This window comes from Balaenoptera borealis (genome assembly GCF_965194805.1).
Source record: "Balaenoptera borealis genome assembly, chromosome: 4".
Lineage (NCBI taxonomy): Eukaryota > Metazoa > Chordata > Mammalia > Artiodactyla > Balaenopteridae > Balaenoptera > Balaenoptera borealis.
In genome coordinates this window covers 75,359,539-75,377,710 of record NC_138861.1, presented here as the reverse complement: position 1 = coordinate 75,377,710, position 18,172 = coordinate 75,359,539, and the positions used below count along the sequence as shown (strand labels likewise).

The 18,172-nt window shown below is 35.4% G+C and overlaps 1 protein-coding gene across 24 annotated transcripts in view; it reads right to left on the bottom strand.

Moving 5' to 3' along the window:
* CLOCK (clock circadian regulator) overlaps nt 1-18,172 on the bottom strand; it is a 130,318-nt gene that overhangs the window by 66,074 nt on the left and 46,072 nt on the right. The gene's annotated exons all lie outside the window — the stretch shown is intronic.

Genomic DNA, 18,172 nt, shown 5'->3' with positions numbered 1-18,172 from the left:
ATTATAGATATATATACACCCAACATCAAAGCACCCAAATATTTGTAGCAAAGATTGACAGAAATGAACTGAGGAACAGACAACAACACAGTAACAGTAGGAAATCTCAATACCCCAGTTTCAATAATGGACAGAACCCTAGACAGAGAAGATCAACAAGAAAACGGATGGCTTGAACAACACTACAGACCAATGGACTTAACAGAATATTCCACCCAACAGGAGCAGAATACACATTTTCCTTAAATGCACAGGGAACATTCACCAGGATGGATCACATCAGGTAGCAAAACAAGTCTTAACAAATTTAAGAGGATTGAAATGCTTTATCAAATATCTTTTCTGACCACAATGGAATAAAACTAGAAATCAGTAGTACAAGGTAAACTGGAAAATTCAAATCATGTAGAAATTAAACACATTCTTGAACAATCAATGGGTCAAAGAAGAAATCAAAATGGAAATTAGAAAATATTTTGAGACAAAAGCACAAAACATCAAAACTTATGGGATGCAGCAAAAGCATCATTAAGAGGGAAGTTTATAGTGGTAAATACTACATTAAAAAAGAAGAAAGATGTCAAATATAAAGAACCTAACTTTATACCTCAAGGAACTAGAAAAAGCCCAAAGTTAGCAGAAGGAAGGAAATAATAAAGATTAAAGCAGAAACAAAATAGAGCATAAATAAAACAGCAGAAAAAAAGTGTTTTTAGCAAAGAACAACAAAAAGAGGAAACATTACAACTGATACCAAGTAATACAAAGGATCATAATAAACTATCATGAACAATTAAATGCCAACAAACTGGATAATCTAGAGGAAACAGATAAATTCCTAGAAATATAGAACCTATCGAGACTGAATCATGAAGAAACAGAAAATCTTAGCATACCTATAACTAATTAGAAAATTGAATCAGTAATCAAAAACCTCCCAACAAAGAAAAGCCAGGACCAAACATTCACTGAAGAATCATACCAAACATGTAAAGAAGAATTAATTAGCACCAATCCTGCTCAAACCCCTCCAAAAAATTGAAGGGAAAGAAACACCTCCAAGCTTATTTTGTGAAGCCAACATTACCTTGACACCAAAGCCAGACAGACTCCACAAGTAAAAACTACAATATCCCTGATAAATATAGATGCAAAAATCCTCAACAAAATATTAACAAACCAAATTTAATAGCATATTAAAAGGATCATACACCATGACCAAATGGGATTTATCCTTGGGGTACAAGGACGGTTCCACATACAAAAATCAGTTAATGTGATACACCACATTAAGGAACAAAGTATTAAAATCACACAATCGTATCAATTAAGGCAGAAAAAGCATTTGACATAATTCAATACCTTTTCATGGTAAAAACACTAAACAAACAAGGGATAGATAGCAATTTTCTCAAGATAATAAAAGCCATATATGAAAAGCTCCACAGCTAACATCATGCTCAACAGCGAAAAATTGAAAGCTTTTCCTCTAAGATTAGAGGAATAAGGCAGGGATGGCCACTCTCGTTACTTCTATTCAACATAGTACTATCTAGAACAATTAAGCAAGAAGTGAAAGAAATCAAAATTGGAAAGTTTGAAGTAAAATTATGTCTCTTTACAGATGACATGATCTTATATGTAGAAAGCCCTAAAGAGTCTAGCAAAAAAAAACTGTTAGAGCTAATAAACATCAAATAGCAGGACACAAAATAAATATACAAAACTCAGTTGCATTTCTGTATACACTAAAAACAAAACAATCTGAAAAGGAAATTAAGAAAACAATGTCATCTATAACAGCATCAAAAGGATAAAACACTTAGGAATAAATTTAATCAAAAGGTAAAATTTCTGGTGTGGAAAGAACTTCAGGAACTTGTCAGTTTCGGATAGAAATGTTCTTTCACTAACAAGGAAAATCAGGAATTGCTGTATTCTTACTATTTCTCATTGTAGAACTGAGATATCACTATAACATTCTCATTTTTAACATTCTTCTAAATCATGAGCTCCTTCAAAGCAGGAGTGAAGCTTCACTTATTCATCTATTATTAGGACCTGTCAGAATATTTGACAAATACTAAAAACTCAATAATCATTGTGAATAACTGAATTAACCAAGACCAACCCAACCTTGCCACACCAAAGTTAATGCAAAACTTTACCCTCATACTTTGCTTCTGACCCATCCAATGTCCATTCTAGAATTTTTTTTAAAAACCAAGAATTTGCTATATATGTAATATGACAGCAAGAAGGAGGGATATTTTTGATAGCAAAAAAAAAAAGAGGGGGTATTTTTGAGTACAAAAAGGGATTTTTTTGATGGCAACAACAAAAAAATCCCTGGAGATTACGGACTCAAACAAAAGTAAGAGGTCTGAGTCAAAAACACCAGAGCAATAGAACTTAATTCCTAAAATGTGCATGAAGCAAAATTCAGATGCAGATCCTAGTGTCCTACTTGGTTTTAAGTACTTTGGGATCGAGTTACTCATCAGAGTTAAAGCACCTAACAAATCCAGCATGCTGGAGGAGTAAGTATAGAAGTTAAGACCATGAGTTTACAGTCAGAAAAGCATGGATGAAAATCTTTGGACAATTTACTTAGTTATCCTAAGCCTCAGATTTCTTACCTAAGGCAACTGTTGTGAAGACTAAAGGATATAATATATAGGGATACCAATTATTAACCAGATAAACACAAATGGAAACTCCCCCTTTAAAACCAAAATAAAAGGCTTAAATATTTGCAGCACTTCAAAAGGTTAATATTTTTATCATATAATGGTCTCTAAAAGTTATCTGAAAAAAGGTTAAAACCCAGCTAAAAACAAACAAACAAACAAACAACAAAGAGTATAACTAAATGAGGAGCCACGAAAAAAACAAACGGCTAATAAATGTAAAAATTATTCCTGGCTAGAAATCAAAGAACCGTAAGTAAAAACATATTATAGTTAAATATTAGTGATTCCTTAAAAATTCTACTTCATATATTTATCATTCAGCAAATATTTACTGAGTACCAATACAAGTAAGTGTCTGATACGACGCTGACGGTAGTTTGGAAACGGTGAAATAGACACAGCCACTACATTTGAGGCACTTCCCAGAGAACCCACAAAGTGCTCTCTGCACACACTGGGAGTGACAAAGAAGTTAAAGAAGCCTCCTGGAGAACTGATATACGTAAGCTGAGATGTGAAGAATAAAATAACAGTTCACCAGGCAAAGAGATAGAGAAATTTGATCTATACCAAAAGAACAGTATATGCAAAGGTCTGAAGACATGAGAAGGAACTGTGATTTTAGAATACTACAAGTAGTTTCCTATGATTAGGGCAAAAACCTAAGGACAGGGGGTAACAGAGGTTGTGGTAAGAGATGATAATGGTGAGGTGAGTAGATCGTGAAAGGTCACATGAAGGTAACTCCCAACACCCCCGCCCCCTCAACAAAGACATTGAAAGGTTTTAAGCAGGAAAGTGACATTAATAGACATTTGTTCTTTTGAACCATCATACTGGCTACAACACAGAGAATGGAATGGAAGGAGGCTCGACTAGAATTAGAGAGACTAGTAGAAGTAGAGCATTATAATAGTTCAGGTAAAATAATATAGAAGCAGAGATTATAGAAAGAAATATAGGAAATTTAATAGATCCTGAGATGACTAGATAGAATCTGGTCACTGATTAACAGAAGCTGGGGGCAGGAAGCAGTCAAGAATATCACTCAGATTTTGGCTTGGACACATCTGTGGGTTGATAGGTAACACAGGAGGAGTAAGTTGGAGGGTAGTTGGAGGGAAAGGTGTTGAAAGCAGTGGCTAACATTTATTGAACATTTACTACGTATTGGGCACTCTCCAAAATTTTCTCTCATTTAAGACTCAACAATCATATGAGGTAGGCTCTATTATTATCTCCATTTTACAGATGAGGAAACTGAAACACAAAGAGAACAGGTAAGCTGGCCAAGATCAGCAGTAAAGCTAAGATAGGAACCCTGACAGTTTAGCCTGAACTATGCTCTTAATCACTATGTAACAAATACCTCACAAACACTTTTAATGATGGATTCAGTTTTAGACATGTTATGTTTAAGATATCTATGGGACATGCAAGAGGAAAAATGTCCAGTAGGCAGTTGGAAATGTGGGTTTGGCATTCCGGAAAGAACTGGGTGAAGATGTAAAGTGGGAGCCATCAATGTAAATAGGTAAATTAAAGATAATGATTAGATGGGCTTCTCTAGGAAAAACTTATAAAATTAGGGAAAAAAAGGCTAAGACTGAAACCTGATGAAAAATTAATATTTTACAGACAGGCAGAAGAGTAGCTAGTAAAATGGGGAGGAGGCAGAAAAACAATGTAAAGAAATGGCTCTAGAAACATTTCCTGGGTGTGAATTATGGACCAGCCCCTTTATTAGCTATGAGTCTGAGACTAGTCACTAAATCTCTGTGCATCATTTTTTTCATTTCTAAAATGGAGATAATAGTAGTACCTACCACATAGAGTTCTTTTGAGGATTAACTATGTTACACATTTGGACAGTATGGACAGTATATAGAAAACAGCAAATGCTCAATAAATTTTAAGTATGATTAGTGTTAATAATAGTATCAACTAGATGGAAAAGGACCAAAGATATAGAAGAAAGCCAGGAAGGATTATTTGTCACTAAAATTAAAGGAAAAGAGTGCTTTAAGAAGTTGACAATGTCAACACTGCACTGTGGAAAAGAAAATGACTCTAAAGTGTCTATTACATTTAATAACAGTTTGATAAGTTTGGTGATGGAGATATGAAACAGACACTGAACAATGCTTTAAGAGAGTAAATTAGGACTCCCTTTCTTCAAAAAAGTTTGGTGAGAAGTGTCAATAACTTCAAGCACTTACATCTTTTGACCTAGTAATTTCATTTTGAAAAAAAAAAGGAAATAATCAGAGATGTAGCCAAAGTTTTATATTCATTGCACTATTATTTAAAATAGTAAAGCTTGGAAGATTTAAACATCCAACAGCAGTTAACAGTGGCATTAAAATGTATCAAACATAAATCCAAATATGTTTAAGTACCAACTGTTGTTATTCCTGAGTAATTTGCTTATGGATTTTTTCCATTTTTAGTTTTTCTTTAGCACTTTCTAAAATTTTTCCAAGAACATGTATTATTTTATAATCAGAAAAACTTAACTGCTGCCTTTTTAATGTTTGTTTTCTTTTAATTGTCCAATACTAGAGCCCTGGCTACCATAAAAACTTAAGATACATGTTATCCATTCCAGAGAACAAAACATGAGTAACAAAGTAACACATTACTATTAAAAAACATGAGTAACAGAGACTATTTCCCTATGTACTGTTCATGTAACTTAAAGAAAAAACTTTAAATTTCATCTAATTATTGATAATTTTTAAATTATTCATTAAAAAGGTTTAACTCAAGAACCTGGGCTTAAAAAATGGAAACCACAATAAACCCTTTTCTAACCTAATAACCTATTGACCCACTGACCTACTTTGGAATTTAGGTTAGTTCAATCTGATATCACAGATCTTTCTGGGACTGATGGATCTATTAACATTAATTAAAAGTAGTGCTGAAATTTAACTGACTGGTATAATACAAAACCCAACAATACTTAACTATATTTATCACCATTTATGAAAAATTCAAACTTGCTTCTGCAGATTACTGTTTGTATTATAGCTAAAAAGGTAAGTATTTCTAAGAGAACAATTTTAACTTGTAAAAAAAGACTGAAATACTTTTAAAATTAATTATTTAACGTATGAGTAAAGATGAAATTTAACAGTAGTTCTCAATTTATTCAATACCGAATGGGAACATTAGTCCACCTCTATATAAAATATTAGCAAGATGAAAAACATTCTTGACTCCACAGCAGTTTCTAAGACCAACTTAAATTTAAAATTGACAGTAAGAACAAGAAACACACCCCACACCAAAGTCTCATGAACCAGACCTCTTAGAACCAAAGAAGATGCTGGCTCAAGACAAACATCAAATGCTACCAAAATTCTAGACTGTCAGATGTCTAGACGTGAGGTATTTTTGAAGCCTCATTAAGTAAACAAAAACTGAAATATTTATACAGCTCTCTTAGTGGCACGCAAGACTACTGCAATTATTCAACTAATGTATTTCTTCAAATAACGTCTGAGCTCCCTCTTCATGTGATGGACTGATCTGGTCCACAGAATACATGAGCACCTTAACCCTTTTTTGACATGAGACTGAGGCCTGAGCCTGTCCCCAGCCTCAAATGAGCCCCATAAAAGATCTGAAGCTGCAGGAAGAGCCCAAGGCTGAGTCTCAATGTGAACTACACACTGAACCAGGTACCATAACCCTGAACCTATACCACCCTGCACTAGGCCTCACACTAGTATCCACAGGAAGAAAGATGGGACCCTGTGGTAGGCAGAATAATGGCCCCACTAAATGGGCCACGCCCTAATCCCTGAAACCTGTGAATATGTTTCAAAAAAGGACTATGCAGATGCGATCAAGGTTAAAGATTTTGAGATGGGTAGTTTATGCTGGATTATCTGGGTGGTCCAACGTAATCACAAGAGTCTTTAAAAGCAGAGGACCTTTCCTGGCTGTGGTCAGAGAGCTGTGAGACAGAAAAGTCAGAAGGATGCAGTGTTGCTGGTTTTGATGGTGAAAGAAGAGAGCCACAAGCCAAGAAATAGGGGCAGCTTCTAGAAGCTTGAAAACACAAGGAAACATTCTCCTCTGAAGCTTCCAGAAAGGAATGCAACCCTACTGACACCTTGCTTTTAGCCCAATGAGACCCTTGTGGAACTTCTGAGCTGCAGAACAGTAAGATAATAAATTTGTACTGTTTTAAGCCATTAAGTTTGTGGTAGTTTCTAAGTTTGTTGTTCTATGACAACAGAAATTTAATACAGGTCTAAAATCTCTGGCTGCTCTTGATAAATCTGCCTTTCCCAAACCCTCTCTCCCTCCATATTTACAATAATCTACCTAGGAAACCACCAGGACTAATCCCATTATGCCCTACTTTCCTTTTATATCAGTCACCAGGAGAGGCCCAAGACTCTCAGGTCACCCCCCATCACCTAGACTCTTGTCCCTATATACTCTGTATATCCCCACATTGACCCCTTTCCCCTTTCTTTCCCAATTTCCAAAATCCTTTCATTGTGTCCTCTGGAACTCACAGTATACCATTAGCAAAATATCCTACTTCCTGAATATTGCTGTTGTACACTCGCTTCACGTTTCCTGCACCAACAGATCTCTTGCTCTCCTCCAGGAGTTCTGCTCTATCTCCAGGCCTTTCAAGTGACAGCTGTTCTTCTCTCCCATGTCTCATATGTCAAGGCCCTGGTGTGAGGGCCTCATTGTCATTTCTGAATTATTCTTTCTCTCCCTCCCTAAACCCCACAGCTTTGAATCTCATGCCCCCACACTATATCAGTTATTTCCATTTGCTTGTTGTAAGCATTCATAAACCCCCAGAATCAGCCCTCTTTTTCTGAGGGCTGTCTCTCTCCAATACCTCTTTTGTCGTTGTTTTTGATTTTGATATCTACATAAATGATCCTCCCAACATCTTGGCCAGTCAATTCCCTAATCTCCTCTCCTCCAACAATCCTGGCTTACCTCCCACTCATTCCCCTGGAGTTACTCTAGAATTCACCATTAGCAATAATCACACGCCCCCTCCATATTTTCAATTTCAAGCACTTTATCTCTCTGAATCTCACACAAGGGCTAGGATAGCATGTGATCTGCTTGATTCAAACCCATCAAAAAAAACAAAAAACAAAAAACCACAAGCATTTTTTTCTAACTGGCCATATAGCTCTAATTTATTTATTTATGTCTATGTCTTTTTTTTTTTTTTTAACCTGTCCTAGCCTCCTAATCTTTGCTGAGCCCTTACAGTTTCTCATCCCATAAAAGGTACGAAGGAGTAAGGCAAGTTTATCTGAGATGGTCAGGGGACATCTAGTAACAGTCTCTGTTGGTCAGGTTGTTCATTATTCCTTATCAGAAACACTTAATTCTTCTTCATGTTTGTCTAAACTCTAGGCTTCCTTTTTGCCATTGATTCCTTAGTATATTTAACATATAGATAAGCCATTCCATGAGCCATTCTGTGGCAAAATGCAACTTGCTTACAACTCTAATACAGCTAAAGTCAAGCTGATAATAAAAACGTCTTATAATTCCAACTTATTTACAGCATTTACTAATAGAGGCGCAAATAATACAAATATTAAAGAACAGGTGGAAGGAAACCAAGGCTTCTGAAAATCACTTGCTCTGCCACATTATAAGACCCCAATTTTCCTTTCTAGCTTCATTCTCTCTCTCCAGCCTCATCTCCCACTCCACCTTCACTGTATACATACTCCTTATTCTCTGGCCACACTAAACATGTCACCATTCCTGTGAAGTAGAAAATAAAGATCCCTGGGTACACAAAGGTCTGCCCATCAGTGTCCAGCATATTATCAACACAAATGACGTCTTAATATACTAAACTAAAACTGATCTTTGCAGGAAATCACATTGTCATTCACATTACGATTCAATTAATCAACATGTAAAACTCATGTTAGTGAAAAACTAAACAGAGGTACCATGTATTAGTTTCCTGTGGCTGCTGTAACAAATTATTACAACCTCAATGGAAGAAAACAACACAAATTTATTATCTCCCAGTTCTGTAGGTCAGAGTCCAACACAGGTCTTACTGGGCTAAACTCAAGGTGCCAGCAGGGCTGCATTTCTTTCTGGAAACTTGAACAGAAAAATCTGTTTCCCTGCCTTTACAAGCTTCTAGAGGCTGCCTGCATTCCTTGGCTCATGGATCTCCTCCTCAATCTTCAAATCCAGCAGCAGACCAAGTCCTCCTCAGGTTGCCATCTCTTGCTTCCCTCTTCCCTTATTAAGACCCTTCTGATACACTGGGCCCACCCAGATAATCCAACACAATCTTCCCATTATAAGGTCATTTAACCTAACATAGTCACAGTTTCTGGCAACTTAGGATATGGACATCTTTGAAAGGCCATTATTCTGCCTACCACATCCCATGATCAAAGAAATCTCTTTGGTGAACACAAAGTATCTTTTGGGGATAAACAATAAATAATTTGATCTATCAACAGATAAAAGACTATATCACCATTCAGAAGTTTATAACTATCTGAACTATATTTTCCTTTCATGTTTCTTCAAGGGAATTGAAAAATAATGTAGATAAGAATTCCAGTTGCATGAGTTCAACTGCAACTGAAGGTCAAACTTGACTGCTATAAGCAACAGGCTCTACGGATGCTTTTCTGAATGGCAAAAGTTTTAACGTCCAAATGAATATGACAGCATACTTTCCCTTTTGGACAATTACTTAATGAGCTACACCATATACAAAAATGGCATAATTTATAAGTATCAAACAAATGTCGAAACAAGATTGATCAATCCCAGCCTTCCTGGAATGTTTCATTTTTTTAATTTTTTTTTTCAGGATTGAGAACACAGAAGCTCCCCTTCTGGTTTTCAGAGAAGAGCTTGTTTTCTGCTCTGGTATTATTACTTTCTTGTCATTTCCTGTTTTTTTTTTAATTTTTAAATTTTATTTATTTTTTTATACAGCAGGTTCTTATTGGTTATCCATTTTATACATATTAGAGTATATATGTCAATCCCAATCTCCCAATTCATCACACCACCACCCCACCCCCCGGTTGCTTTCGCCTCCGTGGTGTCCATACGTTTATTCTCTACATCTGTGTTTCAATTTCTGTCCTGAAAACTGGTTCATCTGTACCATTTTTCTAGGATCCACATATATGCGTTAATATACGATATTTATTTTTCTTTTTCTGACTTACTTCACTCTGTATGACAGTCTCTAGATTCATCCACGTCTCTACAAATGACCCAGTTTCATTCCTTTTATGGCTGAGTAATATTCCATTGTATATATGTACCACATCTTCTTTATCCATTCGTCTGTCGATGGGCATTTAGGTTGCTTCCATGACCTGGCTATTGTAAATAGTGCTGCAAAGAACACTGGGGTGCATGTGTCTTTTTGAATTATGGTTTTCTCTGGGTATATGCCCAGTAGTGGGATTGCTGGGTCATATGGTAGTTCTATTTTTAGTTTTCTAAGGAACCTCAATACTGTTCTCCATAGTGGCTGTAACAATTTACATTCCCACCAACAGTGCAAGAGGGTTCCATTTTCTCCACACCCTCTCCAGCATTTGTTTGTAGATTTTCTGATGATGCCCATTCTAACTGGTGTGAGGTGATAACCTCATTGTAGTTTTGATTTGCATTTCTCTAATAATTAGTGATGTTGAGCAGCTTTTCATGTGTTTCTTGGCCATCTGTATGTCTTCTTTGGATAAATGTCTACTTAGGTCTTCTGCCCATTTTTGGATTGGGTTGTTTGTTTCTTTAATATTGAGCTGTATGAGCTGTTTATATATTTTGGAGATTAATTCTTTGTCTGTTGATTCATTTGCAAATATTTTCTCCCATTCTGAGGGTTGTCTTTTCGTCTTGTTTGTAGTTTCCTTTACTTTGCAAAAGCTTTTAAGTTTCATTAGGTCCCATTTGTTTAGTTTTGTTTTTATTTCCATTACTCTAGGAGGTGGATCAAAAAAGATCTTGCTGTGATTTATGTCAAAGAGTGTTCTTCCTATGTTTTCATCTAAGAGTTTTATAGTGTCCGGTCTTATATTTAGGTCTCTAATTCATTTTAAGTTTACTTTTGTGTGTGGTGTTAGGGAGTGTTCTAATTTCATTCTTTTACATGTAGCTGTTCAGTTTTCGCAGCACTACTTATTGAAGACACTGTCTTTTCTCAATGGTATATCCTTGCTTCCTTTGTCATAGATTAGTTGACCATAGGTGAGTGGGTTTATCTCTGGGCTTTCTATCCTGTTCCACTGATCTATGTTTCTGTTTTTGTGCCAGTAAAATATTGTCTTGATTACTGTAGATTTGTAGTATAGTCTGAAGTCAGGGAGTCTGATTCCTCCAGCTCCACTTTTTTCCCTCAAGACTGCTTGGGCTATTCGGGGTCTTTTGTGTCTCCATACAAATTTTAAGATTTTTTGTTCTAGTTCTGTAAAAAATGCCATTGGTAATTTGATAGGGATTGCAGTGAATCTGTAGATTGCTTTGGATAGTATAGTCATTTTCACAATGTTGATTCTTCCCATCCAAGAACATAGTATATCTCTCCATCTGTTTGTATCATCTTTAATTTCTTTCATCAGTGTCTTATAGTTTTCTGCATACAGGTCTTTGGCTCCCTAGGTAGGTTTATTCCTAGGTATTTTATTCTTTTTGCTGCAATGGTAAATGAGAGTGTTTCCTTAATTTCTCTTTCAGATTTTTCATCATTAGTGTATAGGAATGCAAGAGATTTCTGTGCATTAATTTTGTATCCTGCTACTTTACCAAATTCATTGATTAGCTCTAGTAGTTTTCTGGTGGCATCTTTAGGATTCTCTATGTATAGTATCATGTCATCTGCAAACAGTGACAGTTTTACTTCTTCTTTTCCAATTTGTATTCCTTTTATTTCTTTTTCTTCTCTGATTGGCGTGGCTAGGACTTCCAAAACTATGTTGAATAATAGTGGTGAGAGTGGACATCCTGGTCTTGTTCCTGATCTTAGAGGAAATGCTTTCAGTTTTTCACCATTGAGAATGACGTTTGCTGTGGGTTAGTCGTATATGGCCTTTATTACGTTGAGGTAGGTTCCCTCTATGCCCACTTTCTGGAGAGTTTTTATCATAAATGGCTGTTGAATTTTGTCAAAAGCTTTTTCTGCATCTATTGAGATGATCATATGGTTTTTATTCTTCAATTTGTTAATATGGTGTATCACATTGATTGATTTGCATATATTGAAGAATACTTGCATCCCTGGGATAAATCCTACTTGATCATGGTGTATGATCCTTTTAACGTATTGTTGGATTCTGTTTGCTAGTATTTTGTTGAGGATTTTTGCATCTGTATTCATCAGTGATATTGGTCTGTAATTTTCCTTTTATTTTTGTATCTGTGTCTGGTTTTGGTATCAGGGTGATGGCGACCTCATAGAATGAGTTCGGGAGTGTTCCTTCCTCTGCAATTTTCTGGAAAGAGTCTGAGAAGGATGGGTGTTAGCTCTTCTCTAAATGTTTCATAGAATTCACCTATGAAGCCATCTGGTCCTGGACTTTTGTTTGTTGGAAGATTTTTAATTACAGTTTCTATTTCATTACTTGTGATTGGTCTGTTCATATTTTCTATTTCTTCCTGGTTCAGTCTTGGAAGGTTATACCTTTCTAAGAATTTGTCCATTTCTTCCAGGTTGTCCATTTTATTGGCATAGAATTGCTTGTAATAGACTCTTAGGATGCTTTGTATTTCTGCGGTGTCTGTTGTAACTTCTCCTTTTTCATGTCTAACTTTATTGATTTCAGTCCTCTCCCTCTTTTTCTTGATGAGTCTGGCTAATGGTTTATCAATTTTGTTTATCTTCTCAAAGAACCACCTTTAATTTTATTGATCTTTGCCATTGATTTCTTTGTTTCTATATCATTTATTTCTGCTCTGCTCTTTATGATTTCTTTCCTTCTGCTAAACTTGGGTTTTTTTTTTTCTTCTTTCTCTAATTTCTTTAGGAGTAAAGTCAGATTGTTTGAGATTTTTCTTGTTTCTTGAGGTAGGTTTGCATTGCTATAAACTTCCCTCTTAGAACTGCTTTTGCTGCATCCCATAGGTTTTGGATCATCGTGTTTTCATTGTCATTTGTTTCTAAGTATTTTTTGATTTCCTCTTTGATTTCTTCAGTGATCTCTTGGTTATTTAGTAATGTACTGTTTAGCCTCCATGTATTTGCATTTTTTACGTTTTTTTCCCTGTAATTGATTTGTAATCTCATAGCGTTGTGGTCAGAAAAGATGCTTGATATGATTTCAATTTTCTTAAATTTACTGAGGCTTGATTTGTGACCCAAGATGTGATCTATCCTGGAGAATGTTCCGTGCGCACTTGAGAAGAAAGTGTAATATGCTGTTTTTGGATGGCATGTCCTATAAATATCAATTAAGTCTATCTGGTCTATTGTGTCATTTAAAGCTTGTGTTTCCTTATTAATTTTCTGTTTGGGTGATCTGTCCATTGGTGTGAGGTTTTAAAGTCCCCCACTATAATTGTGTTACTGTCAATTTCCTCTTTTATAGCTGTTAGCAGTTGCCTTATGTATTGGGGTGTTCCTATGTTGGGTGCATATATATTTATCATTGTTCTATCTTCTTCTTGGATTGATCCCTTGATCATTATGTAGTGTCCTTCCTTGTCTCCTGTAACATTCTTTATTTTAAAGTCTATTTTATCTGATATGAGTATTGCTACTCCAGCTTTCTTTTGATTTCCATTTGAATGGAATATCTTTTTCCATCCCCTCACTTTCAGTCTGTATGTGTCCCTAGGTCTGTAGTGGGTCTCTTGCAGACAGCATATATATGGGTCTTGTTTTTGTATCCATTCAGCGAGTCTGTGTCTTTTGGTTGGAGCATTTAATCCATTCACGTTTAAGGTAATTATCAATATGTATGTTCCTATGACCATTTTCTTAATTGTTTTGGGTTTGTTTTTGTAGGTCCTTTTCTTCTCTTTTGTTTCCCACTTAGAGAAGTTCCTTAGCATTTGTTGTAGAGCTGGTTTGGTGGTGGTGAATTCTCTTAGCTTTTGCTTGTCTGTAAAGCTTTTGATTTCTCCATAGAATCTGAATGAGATCCTTGCTGGGCAGAGTAATCTTGGTTGTAGGTTCTTCCCTTTCATCACTTTAAGTATGTCATGCCACTCCCTTCTGGCTTGTAGAGTTTCTGCTGAGAAATCAGCTGTTAACCTATGCGAGTTCCCTTGTATGTTATTTGTCGTTTTTCCCTTGCTGCTTTCAATAATTTTTCTTTGTCTTTAATTTTTGCCAGTTTGATTAGTATGTGTCTTGGCGTGTTTCTCCTTGGGTTTATCCTGTATGGGACTCTCTGTGCTTCCTGGAGTTGGGTGGCTATTTCCTTTCCCATGTTAGTGAAGTTTTCAACTATAATCTCCTCAAATATTTTCTCAGGTCCTCTCTCTCTCTTCTCCTTCTGGGATCCCTATAATGCAAATGTTGCGTTTAATGTTGTCCCAGAGGTCTCTTAGGCTGTCTTCATTTCTTTTCATTCTTTTTTTCTTTATTCTGTTCCACAGCAGTGAATTCCACCATTCCGTCTTCCAGGTCACTTATCCGTTCTTCCGCCTCAGTTATTCTGCTATTGATTCCTTCTAGTGTAGTTTTCATTTCAGCTACTGTATTGTTCATCTCAGTTTGTTTGTTCTTTCATTCTTCTAGGTCTTTGTTAAACATTTCTTGCATCTTCTTGATCTTTGCCTCCATTCTTTTTCCGAGGTCCTGGATCATCTTCACTATCATTATTCTGAATTCTTTTTCTGGAAGGTTGCCTACCTCCACTTCATTTCGTTTGTTTTTCTGGGGTTTTATCTTGTTCCTTTATCTGGTACATAGCCCTCTGCCTTTTCATCTTGTCTATCTTTCTGTGAATGTGCTTTTTGTTCGACAGGCTGCAGGATTGTAGTTCTTCTTGCTCCTGCTCTCTGCCCTCTGGTGGATGAGGCTATCTAAGAGGCTTGAGCAAGTTTCCTGATCTGGAATGTTTTGATTTTAAAAGTCAAGTGTATGTAAATTTCTGAGATGGATCTCCAGAAAAAGAGAGTGAATTATATCAACCCAAAAGAAGTACAGAATTTCATTAGTGCTATAAATCTACAGGGACCTGTTAAGAAATTTGATTAAGTAGTATTACGAAAATAATAGGTTTAGGGTCAGCTCATGAACTATTTAATAACTTACAATTAATATGTATAAATATAATGACAATGTTTTGACATACACCTCATCAATGAGGCCACCAGATCCATATAAAATACAACCAAAAAAATGTCAATTTTCAAGGCCACGAATATTCCTCTTCTTGCAGTGTAAACACTTCATAAAAAAGACAGTTGTTTTGACCTATGAAAACTTGAGTAAACTGCCAGGTTGCTTTTGTGCAGCCAAGTAGGTCAAGCAAGTTCACAACCATCTGAAAACTAGTTCAAATACATTTAGATGCATTCTGAACCACAGATTATTTAGAGAACTACCACCATAAACTATTTTTTCTTCACTAAAATTTTTATATCTACATTTATACTTAAGATAAAATTCACTGTTTAAATTGTAAGATTTTGCAATATATGATTTATATATATACTGTCCATTCCCACTTTTCTATACCTATGTACTTTCAAAGTTTTCAAATGAACAAAAATACATGAGTATATTAAGTTCCTTAGTTGACTATTTAATTTTTTCTAACACACTTACTCACTGCTTGATCCTTACCTGAAATGACAAGGTCTGGGAAAATCACAGGCCAAGACCCTATCTGAATCTGTGGAGTATCAAGGGAGATGGAACTCCCTTGATACAGACACATTTTATTTGCAGCATGCAAGTAAGAGTAATTAAGAATAAAAAAGGATATGTATATGGCATGCTCATTCACAGCCAGAAGGCCTATGACCAGGCTTCACAGGGTACAACCTGGACTTAACAAGTATTACAGAACAGAGTCATACCCTTGATACAGAAGATACAATTTGAGATTTCTATTGATATATCTTCAAGTCTGCTATTGAGCCCATGCAGTAAATTTGTATTGCATATATCGTATTTTTCAGTTCTGAACTTATCACTTGATTCTTGTATATGGTTTTTATTTCAGAGGAGAACTATCTTTCTATTCACTTCAAAAATGTTCACTTTTGTCTCATGGGCCATGGATATAATATAACAGCTGCTTTAAAGTCTTTTTCTGATAATTCTACCATCTGAATCATCTCAAGGTTGGCATCTATTTATTGTCTTTTCTCTTAAAAAAGTCAGATTTTCCTGTTTCTTTGTATGTCAAGTAATTTTGGATTATATCCTAGGCATTCTGAATATTAGGTTATGAAACTAGATCCTATAAACATCTTCTGGAGAATCTGGTATTTTTTTTGCTTAAGTTTATACTACAAGTTATATATTGCCTTCTAGGCGTGGCAGTACCACTGTCAGCTCAGTTTTCAAAGTCTTTGCTATGTTTTTTGGGTTTATCCTCTGCATGCACTGCTCAGAGGCAAGTCTGGGATTTGAACAGTGGTTTATATTGTAGGTCAGTTCTCTGTCTTTGCTGTGTTCCTTGGGGTCTGTACATGCATGTGTAGCTCATAAGTAAGGTGGGACCTTTGTGGGTCTCCTCTCACATCAGTTCTCTTCTCTGAGATTTCCCCAGCATGCTCCAGTTTGCAGGGGCCTTTTTCCCAAATCCTCTGACTAGAAAAATCGTTTTCTCTCAGAGTTTAAAAGTGCTTGTGCTACCTGGCAATGTAACTTTATAGGTAGAGATGGTCTCAGGGCAGGCTTGGGAGGGAAAAAAGGGGAACTCCTTTTCCTTGTCTTCTGGCTAGAAATAGGGGTTTCTCTAAACTGCTGCATCCACTGTGCAGTTCCCTAATTCAGCCCACCCTTTGGTCAAAGCTGGGTCATGAAAAGAAAGAAAAGGTATATTCACTATTATACAGGCTAGTCTTCAAGTTATGACTTCCCTTCTCGATTTGCCTATTATTAATTTTCAAAGTCTTTAGATAGTTGCTTTTAGTATTCTATTGAGAGTATTTAGTTCTATCAGTCAGAGTGAGGCTTACTCCATTTTGGCCTATGCATTGTATTATATCCATTTCTCAACAGACTTTCACCTAAAGGCTTTAGTAGTCATTGACTGATCATTATCTAGATCATAATTCTATTAGAAATTGCACTGTGGTGAGTTTCTAATCCTATCATTCTCCCAGCATTTGTTATTATCTGTGATTTTTCTATAACAGTAAACTTTCCCTCTTAACTATTTGGTTATCCTGGAATGAAATCTGTACAGAAAATGAAGAATAAATGGTTGATTCTTTCATTTAACCGTGATTTTCAGAGTAATGAAATGAGGTGTTTTTTTAAAGTATTATTATAAACTTCTGAATTCTTAAATATTTGTGTTTCAATCTTCAGTTGTTATACATATTTTTGAACCTATTTTTATGGAAAATTTCAAACATACACAAAAGTAAAAAAGAATAATTATTAACCCATATATTCATCACCCATTTTCAACAATTATCAAATCATGGTCAATCTTGTTTCATCTATTCTTCCCCTTCCCCATTCCTTCCCATCCTCCTTTGTATTATTTGAAGCGAATCCCCAAAACTATATCATGTCATCTGTAAATACTCTAGTACGAATGTATAAATTATAAGGACTTAAAAAAAAAATAACCACAATATCATTACCTTTAAAAGATAATAAAAGATGTCTAAGACCTCTACACACAAAATATTTCTGAGAGAAATTTTAAAAGACCTAAATATATGGAGATATACTGTGGTTAACATATTGAAAGTCTCAATATGGAAAGATATTTAATATATTCAAATTGATCTACAAATTCAATATTAAACTAGACAATAATAATATGAAATAATAGATAATATTTAACTTGCTTAATGTTAAGCAGGGATTTGTTATTTATTTACTCATTTAGGAAACTGACAGGCTGAGTGTAAAATCTTTATTGAAATTCGTAAGGACCAAGAAGAACCAAGGCAATTTTGAAGGACAAAAGTTGGAGAACTTAAAGCTATAATAACTAAAAGAGTATGGGACTGGTACAACAACAGACCAATGGAACAGAAACAGAGTCCAAAAAGAGACCCACAAATAAAGTCACCTGAATTACAACAAAGGCACTACTACTGCATTACAGTAGGAAAGGACAGTCTTTTCAATAAATAATGCTGGACCAAATGGATTTCCAAATGGAAAATAAAATAAACCATGAATCCTACCACATATCATGCAGAAACCTAAATATGAAAGTTAAAACACTCAAGTTTACAGAGGAAAACATAGCACAGTATCTTCTTGGCTTTGAGATAGACAAAGAATCCTTAAAACACAAAAAACTAACCATAAAAGAACACTTTGATAAAAT